Source organism: Acanthopagrus latus, chromosome 2, assembly GCF_904848185.1.
Source record: "Acanthopagrus latus isolate v.2019 chromosome 2, fAcaLat1.1, whole genome shotgun sequence".
In the NCBI taxonomy this organism is placed as follows: domain Eukaryota; kingdom Metazoa; phylum Chordata; class Actinopteri; order Spariformes; family Sparidae; genus Acanthopagrus; species Acanthopagrus latus.
Window position 1 is genome coordinate 13,418,895 of NC_051040.1, and position 12,109 is coordinate 13,431,003.

The following is a 12,109-nucleotide window of genomic DNA, read 5'->3' on the forward strand; positions in this document are numbered from 1 at the left end:
AGTAAAAAAAAAACATGTTCAGTAGAACTATGAACTAATTTTAGTGCAATGATTTATTTTAGACCAAGACAATTTTATATTTATATCAGGGCGGGATCAGCCATCCCCAGCATCGCGCATGCGCGATTCATTTGCAGTCTGGACATGGAGGGGTGAACATCTCCTGCACTGGCTGCAGTTGGGAGGGGCTGCTGCACAAGGACTTATTACATTCAAAACAATTAGTTGATTAATCTATTAGTTGATTTATTGAAGAATAATCTACAACTATTGTAAATGTCTGTGTCATTTTTTGCATGGCATATCTGTGTGATGTGTAAAGATTGGCAGATTTTTCTTTAAACATTTTAATAATAATAATAATAATAATAATAATAATAATAATAATAATAATATTATTAATAATAATAATAATAATAATAATAATAGTTCATTATCAGAATCAGCTTTATTAGCCATGTATGTATCAAAAGAATAAGAATAGTTTGTGTTGAAAGAAGAATAGTATGTACAATAATGTACTGTGACTGTGACTCAGTGGGTAGAGCAGGTTGGTTAGTGATTGCAAAAGTTGCTGGCTCAAATCCTGGCTCCCCCGGGATGAACTGAGCTGCATGTCGATGTGTCATTGAGCAAGATACTGAACCCCAAATTGCTCCTGATGTGCAGCTGCCATCAGTGAGGGCCCTGCGATGAGCTGGCGACTTGGCCAGGGTGTCCTGCCTTCGCCCAGAGACAGCTGGGATTGGCTACAGCAACAACGCCCTTGAAAAACCGCTTGAAAATAAAGTGGTTACAGTTGACGACATGTACAATCATTTTCAGAGGCATTTACATTTATACACAAAAAAAGAGCAGGGGGTTATTGTGCAGTGTTTTTTCTGATACCGTAAAGTATCAAGTGACTGTCACAGTGGCAGCCTGGGGTAAAAATAACTGTCTCTATGTCTGGTTGTTTTGGTGTACAGCGCACTGTACCACATACCTGAGTGGAGGAGCTTGAGCACTTTCCCTCCAGGTTGTGAGGGGTCACTGATGTAACCTGCCTGTTTCCTGACCCTGAACCGGAACAGACCCGTTTGGAGGGCAGGCCAGTTTAATGACAAACAAACAGTGTGAAGGTGTCAACCAAACAACATAATGATCTGTGACTGATTCCAATCCTATACAAAACAGCTCAAAATTAGCTCCACCTCAACCAACTCCATAAGCATGGATGCACAAGTAATGATAATCTATTGATATAATCTATATGAAGAGGACAGTGTGTGTGAGTGTTCATGTTTCTGTTGTTCATTAATATGCTTTACTAGAAAAACTCTCTGTGGTTTAAATGACTGTAAGGCCAGTCTAGCCACACATGCATAGCCACCCACATGTCACAAATGCTGAACCCCAAAGAAATTACTCAGAGTCTCCTTGTGCAGACTGTATGTCATGTCATGTCATTATCCGTAACCGCTTATCCCTTTCCATGGGGTCACGGAGTGTTGCTGCTGGAGCCAATCCCAGCCTTGTCTCAGGGCGAGGGCAGGGTACTCCCTGGACAAGTCGCCAGCTCATCGCAGGGCCCTCGCAGACTGTATGAAAACAAACTATAATCATTGCGGTTTTGTGGGCTCACACAATATCTAATGTGCCACAGCCATTGAGACACGAGATCCAGGAAGTCGTTCCAACATCTTATTGTAGTCACAGGTGGTTTGAGAGGGTTATGATGGATTGTGGCTCCAACAAGGCATACAAACAGAATATCTGCCCCTACATGATGATTTTCCACACTAAATCTGAAGAGGCATCTAAAATGAGGCTACTATCACTCTATTTTGTGGTTCTTAACAGCCAGCTGTGAGCAGATGGTATCTACAGGCTGCAGCTCTCTGTGTGATAATGACGTAAATCAAATACCAGGAATATAAGCATGTAAGTGCAGGTGTTGTAAATGTGGGTGAAACCTAGATAAACTATTTGACTCATTTCCCAATGCCAAGAGAGGATTTTTCTCTTTTCTATGTTTTTTTTTATTTCCTGTTGTGTCATTACAAATGTGCTGGAAAATCCGGGAACAGTTTAGATTAGATCAGATGAGAAATGTTAATTGTCCCTGACAGGCACTTTGGTTTGCAATAGTTGTCAACCAAAACCAGTACACATCATCCTAAACAGATACAATACATGGTGACATAACATACACTACCAGTCAAAAGTTTGGACACACCTTCTCATTTAATGGTTTTTCTTTATTTTCATGACTATATACATTGTAGATTCTCACTGAAGGCATCAGAACTATGAATGAACACAGGAATTATGTAGTAAACAAAAAAGTGTGAAATAACTTTAAATATGTTTCATATTTTAGATTCCTCAATGTAGCAACCCTTTGCTTTTACAGCGCCGCAAACCCTTGGCCTTCCCTCATTGAGCTTCATGATGTAGTCACCTGAAATGGTTTTCACTTCACAGGTGTGCCTTGTCAGGGTTCATTTGTAGAATTTCTTGCCTTCTTAATGGGGTTGGGACCATCAGTTGTGTTGTGCAGAAGTCGGGTTGGTACCCAGCTGATAGCCCTATTTGACAACTGTTAGAATTCATATTATTTTACTTTAAGAACTGAAGGACAGTCAGTCCAGAAAATTGAAAAAACTTTTCCCCCCGTCCCCAAGTCCAGTCGCAAAAACCATCAAGAGTGAAACTGTGATGAAACTGGCTCACATGGGGACCGCCCCAGGAGAGGGAGACCAAGAATCACCTCTGCTGCTGAGGAGAAGTTCATCCGAGTCACCAGCCTCAGAAATCACAAGTTAATAGCACCTCAGATTAGAGCCCAGATGAATGCCACACAGAGTTCTAGTAGCAGACACATCTCTACATCAATGGATAGAGGAGACTGCACAAATCAGGCCTTTATGGTCAAATAGCTGCTGAAAGAAACACTACTAAGGAAAAGCAACAAGCACACGAGATTTGTTTGGGCCAAGAAACACAAAGAATGGACATTAGATCAGTGGACATTTGTGCTTTGGTCTGATGAGTCTAAATTTGAGATCCTTGGTTCCACCCCCCGTGTCTCTACATGCATGGTTCCCACTGTGAAGAATGGAAGAGGAGGTGTGATGGTGTGGGGATGATCTGCTGGTGACACCGTTGGGGATTTATTCAAAACGGAAGGCACACTGAACCAGCATGGCTACCACAGCATCCTGCAGCAGTAAGGGCTCTTTGACCAAGAAGGAGAGTGATGGAGTGCTGGGCCAGATAACCTGGCCTCCACAGTCACCTGACATAAACCCAATTGAGATGGACTGGGATGAGATGGACCGCAGAATGAAGGCAAAAGGGCCAACAAGTGCCCAGCATCTCTGGGAACTCCTTCAAGACTGTTGGAAAACCATTTCAGGTGGCGAAGCTCATCTTGAAGCTCATTGAGAGAATGCCAAGAGTGTGCAAAGCAGTAATCAAAGCACAGGGTGGCTATTTTGAAGAATCTGAAATATAAAACATGTTTTGAGTTATTTTACACTTTTTTGTTTACTACATAATTCCACATGTGTTCATTCATAGTTTTGATGCATTCAGTGAGAATCTACAATGTAAATAGTCACGAAAATAAAGAAAAAAAAACATGAAATGAGAACGTGAGTCCAAACTTTTGACTGGTAGTGTATAATATATAACATAGATCAAGAAAATATACAGTGAAAAATAAAAAGCTCTAAGAATGCATCTGTCCTTTGTTAAGTGCAATTGCAGCTAATCCTACAGCTTGTTGGGGAACCTAACAGCTGATGGAACACCTGATCTCAGTTGTCTCCAACAGCTGTTATCAACTGATGGTGATGAGGGTCTGTCAAAATGGCCTTTGCACTATGAATGGCTCTGATTCAATAAACATGGCCAAGATCATTCAAATAAGTACCTTTTTTGGGGGGCTGAAAAACTGTGGAAAGCATCAGATCATATATCTCGTCAGAACTGATCCAGAACACTTTAACACTTGTTTTAAAAAAAATCTTATTCACTACAATTCTAAATTAGGCACATTGTTTTTCCAGAGCTGATCATGGACGTTGCCAAGGAGTGAGGCGTCTGGCTTCATTCCTGTCACTGCTGAGAACTGTCCACGTGCAGTATCAATCAGGCTGCTGGCAGGTTTCATGTTGAGACATGGCAGCCAGTGAAAATGCAACGGTGCAACTTTTTCTCTCTTTCAGAGTCAGCATTTACTGGCTGTTGCGTTTGCATGGAAATTGAACGGGAGCCTGTAATTACCTGTGACTACTTGTGAATGAATACTGCTTAGTCCAGCATGAAAGGGGGACAAGCTGTCTTTCATCCACATCTCACATCCACACACACTGTTTGTTATATCTGCTGTTCAATTTCTCTCAATGAAAACTAGACAAGACACATATGTAGGGTTGGATCATGGGAGTCAGACGATCCCTTTCCTGTCTATGGGCAGCTTAAGCCTGGGCAAACACTAAACTGGCCAGAGAAGACAGATGGTGTGACAGTAAAACAATCAATTTATGTCATGTTCATTTAAAGATGTGTCCAGTCCAGTCACCAGAGTAACCGCTGCAACATTTCTTCTTCAGACCATTCAGAGGCACTCCAGTGATGTCATGTTTATTGTAATAACAAAAACATAAAAAAGTGAATCAGTTAACATGCTGTTTATTTTTTTGATGACACAATAAATGAAGGACAACTGCAAAATGAGTTGTTTACAGAGCAAACGATCGTTTTCCTCCCTGTGGGAAAACACTGTGGCTAATCCCAGACTTGTTGTGTTTGGTTATTGGCGACCTGCCTCGGACCTTTCACCTTTTATCTTCAGGATCCAAATGCTGGTTATACACAAAATACTGTATATGCCAACATATACACAACTTTCTACAGGCCTGTGAGCAGTAAATCATATTATATTACAGGTTTTAAAACTCCTTGTTCATGTACTGTTTTAAAAATTGAAAATGAAAATACGGTAAATCTTAAAAGTGCCTTTTTTGTCGTAATTATGCTTCTACACAAAAGTCTGACTCATATACAACCACAAAAAAAAGCCTAGGTTGCATTTTGGCGAGAGTTTCGCTTGAATTGTTTTCACATGTTCCTCACTTCCTTTCCTTGCGTCACTGTCCCACCCACAAAGGGGTTCGTGGAGAGACGTGCAGAGACCACACAGCTTTCAAAGCTGTAGAGATGTCAGAGGAATAAGAACTAATGCCCAAAATGCCATTATCTATATATATTCAATATCTAATACACAACTAATACGTGTGGAGGGACTTAAGAAAGTTAAGCTGATGCTCTGTTAACGGACACGCTTGTATGTTATGGGATTAAAGTTATAGCGAGTAGAGTTTAGACCTACACTTGGAAATTAGATTGTGATGAACACAAATTCATGGATGGCTTAAAATAAAGATGAGATATCTTTTGCAGTTATAGTGCTCTGCATTATTCCAGCTGATGTCTGTGTCCTACATCATAACCAATCCTGCCATTTATATCTGTTTAAAAATCTTTGAGCTGACAGCAAAAAGTTCTGCTGGATGATCACTTAATTTTATTTTTTTTATAAAGGCTGATCTCTGGAGAAATGCCAACAGCTGGATGTGTATCCTTTGATGTCTGGTTTTGTGGTTTGAGTTCAGTTCCTGTGTCATTCTCACAGTTTTATCTCTCATTGGACATGTCGGGATGTGACGCTTCTGCTGATATCATGATTATTTATTTCCGTTCAAAGTCACCCTCTGTTATACTCATTAAACTTCTGTTTTTTTTTTGGTTTTTTTTGTGATTCCTCAATCCCACTAAAGTTCAAACTGTGTCTGGGATTTTCTGTCTGTCGCCTGTTTGACAAAAAGCTGAGCATGAAGAAGAAACTGCAGTCTGTATTTATACTGTGAACTGAGTATTCATTGATATTCTGATTGTGGAATCATCATTTAATAACTCAGATTGTAATTATGGTGTCCCCTGGACACTGAAAGCTATTTTTAGGCCAAATGTCCCTGAGAAAACTGAAACTGATGAAAAATGAAACTGCTCAGGAATAATCAGTCTCACATGTTTTCAATTTCGTCATGGAAGGACTGGGGGAGGACAATTACTGCGGCAGGGCGAAACGCAGATGGAGGAAGGGATCTGATAGATAAAAATAGGACTGAAGCAGAATAGCATGAAATTAAGATGATGAAACATCTTGAAATCCCCCACTGCATCTGGCATTTTATCTTTTGTGTTTGATCAGCTCTTCTTTCACACTTTATATTAAAAGCAAACTTGTGGCAACAGAGAAACATACGTCACCATGCACAGCTGGCAAGACGATAGGCATGAACAGAAAACAATGCCTCTGCAACTGCACTGATTAAAATGATGTCATATTGGAGTAATGGTTTCCTACTGTTGCATTTCAAGTTTCAAGTGTGAGCCCATGGACCCGTGGATTCATGTTGTAACTCTCTGTGTGAAGGAATGCTGATAAACTTGACGCCCTGTGCCTGCCCACATACATTCATAAAATGATTTCCCAGAAAACAGGACTTGTGTATAAAAAGGTGGCCTGAAAATGCCTGAATATGGAGTTTTTATTTATGTTGCTGGTCACCGGTGCTTTTCATGTTGCCTTTAACTGACAGCTTAAAGTTGTTTTTAAACGATTATCAACTTAACTATCCTACTTTGGAATATATTACCAAAAGAGTAGCCAATAATGTCACTATTCTGAGTTAATTACATGCATGTTTAAACACAGGACAGGTTTTAATAATGAAGGAATGCTCATGGATCACTGCACGTATGCTCTCAACAGAAGCAGAGATGCAAACATTCCAGAAAGGTTGTTCACGTGCCTAGGATGTCATTAACATGTGAAGGAGGAACTTCTCTGGTAGCATTAGTACCTTGGGGATTGTAGTATCTGCACACATCCTTGGGCAGTGAATGGCCTGAGTGCTCCAGACAGATTAATGATGTTAGAAAGTTAGTGTTGCCACAGCATGTGTGTTGGATGAGTGGGTTTTGCTGCTCAGTCACAACACTTGAATCACAAATATCCCTTGAAAAAAAAAAAATCCCTTGAATAATGAGAGATGATGTAGCAAATTAAGCAGTCTCGTCTGTCGCCTGATTTTCTTAGACAATATTTTTTGGACTGGTGATGTGAGGAGCCAAGACTGGGAAACCACAAGGACAATTGAAGTCGGCATAGTTTGGTCAAGTTTAGGTCAAGGGAAATTGCCAAATATAGATTAACATAGAGTTAACACAGTTAAAGAGCTTGGTAGATGGGTGGATGGATGGTTGGATAGATAAATCTTTTTAAATAAAGAGACTAAACAAATTACTCAGGAGGTCCAACTCTGTCCTGGAATGTCCACTGGATTCCATAGAGGTGGTGGGTGAGAGGAAGATGTTAGACAAGCTGACAACAGTCATGGAAAATACCTCCCACCAGACTGTGACCGCAGATCATTCATCCCCACAGCATCCGACTCAAGCACTTCCTGACCTTAATTTGTGTTCAGCTGTATGCATATTTGTCTGATGCCTTTTTCCTTCAACTTGTTGTATCTTGCGCTGTTGTAACAAATGAAGTTCCCCCATTGGGAGATAAATAAAGTCTTTCTAATATTCATAATGTATATAATGTTGAAAATTGTCAAGCATTTTTTTCAGTTTAATTTGTATCTGGTTCGATATCACATGTTTGCACCTATTCTTTTTTTCAATTCGTGCTCTTAACATCATTGAAAATAATGATGATGATTGGTTGAATGAATGAATGAATAAATGACTCGACTATTAAGATATTTGCCTCAATATGGAATTGATTATTTTGATTAATTATAAATAAATAAAAGGCAGCTTCCAACTTATTTGTTATATTGCCCTATTTCCCTGCCTGTTCCCTGAGATCCTTTAATGCATCATTCCTTGTTGTTTCAAGCCCCAGATTGATAGGCTGACACAAAGGTGATAGAGCATTAGCCGTTTGGGCTCTTGGACTTTTAGAACAACCTGCCAGATGAGATCCAAGTGGCAAACTTGATCTCATGCTCATTTCTTTTCTGTGCTTTTATTTGCTTCATAATGGTCTGTTTTATTCGCTATGTGTTTTATTTGCTTTGGTGAAGCACTTTGTGTTCTGAAGAGTGCATCATACATTTTTTATTTCATTATTCTTAAAAGAAGATGTCTGATGCACTTACAAAGCTACAAGCATATGGACGCTTGAATGGAAAAAATGCTGACATGCCTGGTTGGTTAAACATACATCCAAAGTTTTTACACATTAGAATGTGTTTACAGGTTGTGGGGAGTACTGCTGTGTATGAGTAAAAAGTAGCATGAAGCCTTTTGTGGAACCTGGTGTCTACATTACCCACAATGCATCTTATCCACCAAGTAGCATCACTCAAGGTAATTTATCAGATTACAAGTGGCTTCCTCTGGAGCCAAAAAAGGCTTTACACTGCTGCCTTTCCACGTATGCAGTAGTACTCCCAAAGACTTGTAAAAACACTTTAATGCATAAAATTGGCGGAATTTCCCTTTAAATGTACATTTAGCCATTTAACACCATAGCTCCAGGGATGACAATGGAGGTCTGTTGGGCCACAGCTTTGTCCCAGGCATAAATATCATATAAACATACATAATATATATATATATATATATATATATATATATATATATATATATATATATATATATATATATATATATATATATATATATATATATATATACATATAACATATATAACATTATTGGGTTTTTTTTTGTTTTTTTTTTAATACTTTATTTATAGTTTACACGTTTTTAAGACAATGACAGGACATACAAGAGAGGAAACAAACAACACAGACACCAAAAAAAAAAAAAGAGAGGGGGGCTGCCAGACCATTCACAAATCAAAAATCGCAATATCCATATATCCCTGTCTCAAGAGCAAGGTAAAGTGCCTGAATAAGTTACTCCAGACCAACACTGTACTACATAGTTATATAGCCAGATAAGTCCCTGTGGTTGTCAGGTGATGTGACAGTGTGCCAAAAAAGGTCCCCATGTTTTCTGAAATCGATTTTGTGCGTTGGGTTTATGCATACAAAGTTTTTCCATCTGTATAACAGACAGCATTTCTCTCAACCAGTGGGCAAAACAAGGTGGAGTGGTGGACTTCCAGGTCAGGAGAATAAGCTTCCTAGCCACCACCATTCCTGTCCGCCAAGCCATCTGCACATTGCGTGGTAGATGAGTAGTTGTTACAGAGCATCCAAAGATGGCCAGGTCGTGGTTAGGCTGAATGTCCGTGGAATACGCTAGTGACAGCCACTCAAAGATTGCAGTCCAAAAACTATGCAGAGTTGGGCAGAACCAGAATAAATGCGCTAGTGATCCCTCAGCTGAAGAACACTTGTCACATACAGGAGACACCGATGGGAAGATGCGGTTTAGCTTTGTTTTTGAATAGTGTAATCTATGAATCACCTTATATTGAATTAGCCTGTAGCGGGAATTGATAGAGCAAGAATGGACCTGAGACATTGCCTCCTCCCAGAACTCTTGTGATATCTCTGAGTTCAGGTCGCTGGCCCAAGCATCCCTAATATGATCTGAGGGAATTGCAGTGGTAAAGCATGTCACAAACTTCGACACCAGCTGCTTTGAGTCCGGAGGGAGCAAGAGATTTTCAAGAAAGGGATGAGTGGTAGGAGTGGATTCAAACTGTGGGCAATTTTCCTTAACATAGTGTCTGACTTGGAGGTATCGAAAAAAATGGGAATTTGGAAGATTGAACTTAGTCCGTAAATCAGTAAAAGATGCAAATTTGCCGTCAATGTACAGATCTAAAAATGTTTTAATACCCCTCTCCCTCCAGACCCCAAACACCCTGTCCAGCAGTCCAGGCTTGAATGAATGATTCTGACATATTGGAGCATGAATGGAAACATTGGGAATCTGGCAGGCCACCTTTATCTGATCCAATATTCGCAGAGAATGCTTTAGGGTAAAATTTTGTCTAATTGACTTGTCTACCGGGGCAGAACCAGAAAAGAGAAGGGCAGGAAGTGAGAAGTCTCTGGCCGCAGAGGCTTCCAGTTGTAACCACAAGGGGCTCCCATCAATCAGTCCCCCCCCACCTTTCCAATAGGTAAGAGCCCTGGAGTTAGCCGCCCAATAGTAGTGTTTAAAAATAGGGAGACCAAGGCCACCCTTGTCAAGAGGTTTGTGTAGGTGAGCCTTGGCTATCCTGTGTGATTTGTAGCCCCACACAAAGGGCAGTATAATAGACTCAAGCTTCTTAAAAAAAGACGCGTTTAGGTACACCGGCAGATTCTGAAAAAGATAAAGAAACCTAGGTAGGCTCACCATTTTAACAGCATTAACCCGTCCAATCATGGATAAGGGCAGTGTCCTCCAGGACTCAATATTCGCACTGAGTTTCTCTAATGCTTCGGTGAAGTTCAATCTGAAAAGGTGCTCTGAGTTCCTGGTCAGTTTCAGTCCTAGATAAGAAAAACGATCCTTCACTACTCTGAAAGGCAACCTACCCAGGAAGTCCTCGGTAAAATGATCCACTAGGGGCATAAATTCACTCTTTTGCCAATTAATGGTGTAACCAGAAATCTTCCCAAAGGAATTTATGTAATCCAGTAGGGTGGGGATAGAAACGGCCGGGTCGGTCAAACAAATAAGGAGGTCGTCCGCATAAAGGGTCACTCGAGTCTCAATGTCGCCTAACCTGATGCCCTTTATGCCTGGATGACCTCTAATACCAAGTGCCAGCGGCTCCAGTGCGATATCAAACAGCAAGGGAGACAGTGGGTCCCCCTGGCGCACACCACATTGCAAGGAGAACGGACTAGATTTTTTTTTTAAAGTATTTTTTTGGCCTTTCTGGCTTTATTTGATAGTACAGCTGAAGAGATAGACAGGAAACAGGGTAAGAGACGGGGAGTGACACACAGCAAAGGGACCCGGGCCGGGAGTCGAACCCGGGTCCGCTGCAGAGCCTCAGCACATGGGTCGCGCGCGCTACCGACTGAGCTATGCGGCGCCCCAGAACGGACTAGATTTATCTCCATTTGTAAGAATGAAGGATTTTGGATCAGAGTATAATATTTTAACCCATTCTATGAATGTTTCGCCAAATCCAAACCTCCTTAATGTCGCGATTAGATAGGGCCACTCTATCATATCAAACGCTTTATGAGCATCTAAGGATAACATGGCAGCTCTGTCGTTTTTGCCATAGGTGGCATATAAAATATTGAGGATTTTGCGGACATTACAGAAGGAGTACCTGCCTGGGATAAAACCAGTTTGGTCTGGGTGGATAATACTAGCTATATGCTTGCCCAAGCGGTTTGCTAGCACTTTTGTGATTATTTTTAAGTCATAGTTTAAGAGAGCAATGGGCCTGTAACTGCCAGGATCTGTTTCATCTTTATCTTTTTTTAATAGAACACAGATGTTTGCTTCACTAAGAGTGGATGGGAGCCTCTTGTTTTTAAATGTGTCCTGGATCATTCGCAGCAAGATAGGAGCAAGGAGATCATAGAAAGCTTTGTAAAACTCTGGCCCAAACCCGTCTGGTCCAGCCGCCCTACCAGTAGGAAATGCTTTGATGGCATCCTGTAACTCAGGCAATGTAAAATCCAAGTCTAGATTTTCCTTGAAAGCATCATCCAGCTGTGGGAACTGAAGCGAATCAAAAAACTGGTCAAAATCTGCCTGAGTAGCTGTTGATTTTGAAGTGTAAATTTCAGAGTAAAACTCTCTAAATCGTCTGTTGATATCCTTTAAGTCAGTTAGCATCAGACCAGATTTAGATTTAATTTTATAGATGGCTCGTTTTGCCTGCTCTCCCTTTAGCTGCCTAGCCAATAACCTCTGTGGTTTGTCACCAAGCTCAAAGTGTCTATGTTTAAGTTGTATTCGTATTTTAACTTGAGGATGTTGTTATAATCTGTTTGAAGCAAAGAGGTTTTATAAGCCTGTTCTGCAGCCAGCAACTCCTTCTCAATCATATCCAACCTGCCCCGCCTAGACCTTTTCAATGTTGCTTCATAAGCAATAATTTGACCCC

General features: G+C 40.6%; 1 protein-coding gene across 1 annotated transcript in view; it reads right to left on the reverse strand.

Moving 5' to 3' along the window:
- Positions 1-785: 785 nt before the first annotated feature.
- LOC119030352 (zinc finger MYM-type protein 1) overlaps positions 786-12,109 on the reverse strand; it is a 30,030-nt gene continuing 18,706 nt past the window's right edge. Inside the window, exon 2 of the mRNA XM_037117875.1 lies at positions 786-1,059. The gene's annotated coding sequence lies outside the window, so the exon portion shown is untranslated. The remainder of the gene's footprint in view (positions 1,060-12,109) is intronic.